Source organism: Microtus ochrogaster, linkage group LG5, assembly GCF_000317375.1.
Source record: "Microtus ochrogaster isolate Prairie Vole_2 linkage group LG5, MicOch1.0, whole genome shotgun sequence".
NCBI lineage: Eukaryota > Metazoa > Chordata > Mammalia > Rodentia > Cricetidae > Microtus > Microtus ochrogaster.
The window spans coordinates 65,789,020-65,793,518 of record NC_022031.1 but is presented as its reverse complement, the minus strand read 5'-3'; the positions used below and the strand labels follow the sequence as shown (position 1 = coordinate 65,793,518).

The following is a 4,499-nucleotide window of genomic DNA, read 5'->3' as shown; positions in this document are numbered from 1 at the left end:
GTAGACCAGGCTGGTCTCGAACTCACAGAGATCCGCCTGCCTCTGCCTCCCGAGTGCTGGGATTAAAGGCGTGCGCCACCACTTCCTCCATTCCCTTCTTTACATAGGGATTACTTCCATCAGCTTCCCGCTGGTCTCACTTCCTGCTTCCAGAAAATTTGTATGATTCATCACTGTGCCACACGTGTTTTCTCTCCTAATGAAATATCACCATAGGAAATGCTCTAAGCTATTAATATTTTAAAATACAAATAAGGGAAAAGAGGATTTTTTTTTCTTAATCCCCTTAAGCTCAGCTAGCTATTGTCCTCATTTTGGATTATTTTCTTAGTCTAGTTGTATTCCTTTTTTACGTGAAATTCTGTCATTTTAGTTCCTGCTTTGGATTTAACATCTCTATAAGCACTACTTTTTAATAACTACAGATAGAATTAGATATGTTTAATTTAGGAGATCAATATTCCTACTCTGAATATTGTTGTCTTAAATAAAATCTGCTCTGAACTAACTTTTGCTTATTTGTGTTCATTTTAAAAGGAGTAAATGGAGACAAACTTGCAGATGTGATATATTGAAAAAAAGAAAATTATTTAAAAAGCTAAATTAATGCTCAGCCTTCAAATTTTTCTTTATAAATATTATACGTGTGCACACTCTATTGTGATTATATTCTTTCTCCTTCCTCTCCCCCTCAAATTCCTCCAGCACTTTTCCCAACCATTTGTTACTATGTGGTACTTTATTTGTCCGTTTTCTTTCACACTTCCAAAGAAAATTGCCATTCTCTCCTCTATCGTCCATCAACTCATAGTATGTTTTCAGCTACAGGCGGGGCTCATGACACCCTTCATTACCCACACTGAGATGTGGTTGGGAGATGCTTGGTTTTGTGCAGGTAAACCAGCGTTGACATGAAGTTGTGAGTACAACGCCAAGTCCTTCCATATGACAGCATTTCCTCATGCTCTGTTCTAGAGTTTTCACATCTTCTGTTAGCTCACTTGTGTGGGATTTTTCCAGCTTCTTTATGTAGGCATTTAGTGCTATGAACTTTCCTCTTATCACTGCTTTCATTGTGTCCCATAAATCTGGTTATGTTCTGCGGTCATTTTCATTGAATTTTAGAAAGTCTTTAATTTATTACTTTATTTCTTCCTTGACCATTAGTGCTTCAGGCGAGCATTGTTTAATTTTTATGCATTTGAGGGCTTTCTGAAATTAGTATTGCTGTTAAATTCTGATTATAAAATATGCTCATCTGATAAGATACATGGGGTTATTCCAATTCTTTTGTATCTGTTGAGGTTTGATTTATTACCTATCAGACTCAGAGATTCACCTCTCTAGGTGTGGGCTGGATTTTATCTTTGTACAAAAAACAATGAATATTCTGGTTTTCCTTCATACCATTTACATCCTCTGCTTTTTATCAAAATCCACTTAAGTCTTAATTCATTCAACAAATACCTGATTTGTTGACAAAACCCCCAAAATAATCCAGATGTATGCTTAGAACTGGAAATCCTAGAGCAGAGCCATGGTTCCATGTTGTGTACAAGATTGCTTAAGGTATACATTAGTTATTCTGAATAAAGCTGGCCGGGAGCAAGAAAGTCTTTCCTGAGCAGAAGATGACACTTAAATTCAGTTTCTACGTCAAAGGAGTATTATCCAGTTGACACTATGACCTTATTCATGCACAACTGTTTGGAACATTTAGCTCATTCTGGAATGGTTGGTCTTAAAAGCCTGTGTACCAGAGGAAGAGAGATAGTAATTGACAAACATTTGCTTTAATCAACCTATGTGTTTGGCTTTTAACCTCTGAAATTGTCAATAATAGGATGATCAATTAAAATTCCCTCTAGTTTTAAAATGTTCTTTGTTCTCCTTTCATAAGTGGTCAAGAATTGTTTCTTTTTAAAATATGAAATTATGTAATGTCACTTTTTGAAATCTTCAAAAAGTATTTCTTTGGATTTTGTTTGTAATATAAATTAGCCATTTAATTACTTTTTATAAAAATTAGTCCTAGTGAGGTAAATTTTTATTAAGTCGTAATATCCTAGCGTCTAGCATTCTATATTTTACGCTTTAGAAACAACTATTTTTATAATATTGTCTGAGTTTTCTAAGATTTTTGAATCCCTTTTACTTAAAATTTACAGTAATTTTTTACATATTTTGAACATATAAATAGGAAGTCTATTTTTTCAAAAGCTCATATTATCATATTCTTTCACAGCTCATAATATTAGCAACAGTTTTTATTTGTTTGTATTTTGTATTTTGAATACTGAACTGCCTGTATTGTCTTCTTCAAGCATTTTTATGGTGTCTAAACAATTTGTCTGCACATTTGAGGCACTATAATATGAAATACTTCTTAAATTATCGCTGACAAATTTGTTAACTGTTTCTGCTTTAATCCAGTTACTTTAATTTAAAGAAGCATTTTAAGTTTTAATTCTAGAATTCTGATATACATAGTAAACATTCTTTCTTACTGAGAATTTTTATGGCTCTATAAAATCAGCATGTACACATTGTATGTATGGTATAGATATATTGTACACATATGTCATATAATCCTATGTCTGTGTTTGCATGGCTACAAATTTGTGTATATGTGTGTGTGTGATATGTTCTTCAGACATAGCAATATATTCATTAGCTTGCAAATCCTGAATGACAGGAATGTTTTCTTGAGAAGATCAATGAAGTTTTACTCATTCCCAAGGTGACTGCATATTATTTGCAGGGTGCTGTTTATGATGGGAGTTCCTAGTGTGACATCTGTTTCCTAATTATCACATGTACTCTGACTGCTGATATTCTATGATTTCTAAGGGAGAATACTGTGAAATAGCTTTTATCACAATGATCTGCATTGTTAAGGTAGAAAACCACACATAATTACATGATATTTCTTTTTTTAAAAATCAAAGTAGGCTTATTTAAATATGTTCTTGTAAACCAGAGAGCATTGTATTTGGGTGTTAGATTTATGAGAATTATCTATAGCATCTCCTTTTATAAAATACCATTCTTTAAATAGAGTTGTTGAAATTTGGTGTCCTTTACATGGGTTATGTTTCCAAAATCAATGTTACTACGTATGTATGTTGGTACACCAATCATTCTCAGAGCCAAGAAAAATGTCAGCAATATCAATACAGACAAAGCATTCAGCTTCTGAAATGGCGAATTAAAGGGCATTGTTCAAACAAATTGAAGACTTATTTATCTTATAATAAGACATCAAAAAAAACTTAGTAAATGTCAGGATCATCTAATTGTCCTACCTTTCATGTCAGTTTCAAGAAACGTGTCTTGGTTCCAATATCATATCCCAGTTCCTGGCAGCACAAAGAGTGGATGTGAAGATTTGGAAAGAATGTTTCCTAATATTTTCCTAATTGGATGGCATGTATGAACATGCATGTTAAGAGCATGTGAGAAGTGATATTTTTAACATTGACTGTATGGCATCCAAGAAAATTATAGCTTTCTTAGTCAAGGAAAAGAAAGCAATTTACAATGAGAAAGCAAGTAGCAGCCTTGCATCAGAATTCACACTGGACATATCTTTCTCTGCTTTAATGTGACCTAAGTCATGACTGTTTAATTTGGCCAAAACCCAAACACAGGTGACTCTGTCTTCTGATTCACTTTACTCCTATCTTCACCCTACACACTCAGTCACAGATAACTTAATTAATAGAATTATTTATCTCTTCTTCTTCCACCATACAGATCACTTACTACTCAGTATGCAATACATTTTATTCTTAGACATCCATGCAAAACCAATGTCTACTTTAAAAAGTCATTAAAATGACTCCCCCATGTCATTGGAAGAGTTAATACTCAAGTTAGAGAAAAAAAAGGTACAGAGAATATGAGCAACGGATGCCTTTGGGAGTAGAATAAAGACATACAATTGCCTCTGATTATAGGTTAGCAAAGTTTCTGTTTACTGAAAGTGAGTGAGCAATTTATAGGATATTTCACAACACTTTAATGATGTTATTCAGTCATAAAGTTATGTGAACAGTTGAGAAATGGGGAAATATACCATCCACTTTCCATATGCTAAAGATGCTTTTCAAAACCCTGTAGTGATTTTTTTAAATTGTGTTGGAGTACTAACAGTGAAATACTCTTGCCAGGACTGCAGGTGGAAAATGGAGCTTCAGGAATCAGATAAGACGATAAGCTGTGGAGACAATGTGGAGTAGAATAAGTACTGTACTGTAAAAATCAGCCTTTTCAAACTATTTACTCAGCTAGTCCACTAGCTGTTCAGAGCAAATATTAATGGAATTCTTAGGAGGCCTGTCTCACTATATAGAATAGGCAAACCAAAAATTTGGGGGGAGAGGGTAAAGGTTAAAGGTTTTCTTTTCTTTTTATATATTTTTTTTTATTGAGAAAAGGAAAAAAAACAAGTTTCCACCTCCTCCCAGCCTCCCATTTCCCTCCCCCTCCTCCCACCC

At 33.9% G+C, this 4,499-nt stretch overlaps 1 protein-coding gene across 1 annotated transcript in view; it reads left to right on the top strand.

The window, feature by feature from the left end:
- Cnbd1 (cyclic nucleotide binding domain containing 1) overlaps positions 1 to 4,499 on the top strand; it is a 246,200-nt gene that overhangs the window by 154,027 nt on the left and 87,674 nt on the right. The gene's annotated exons all lie outside the window — the stretch shown is intronic.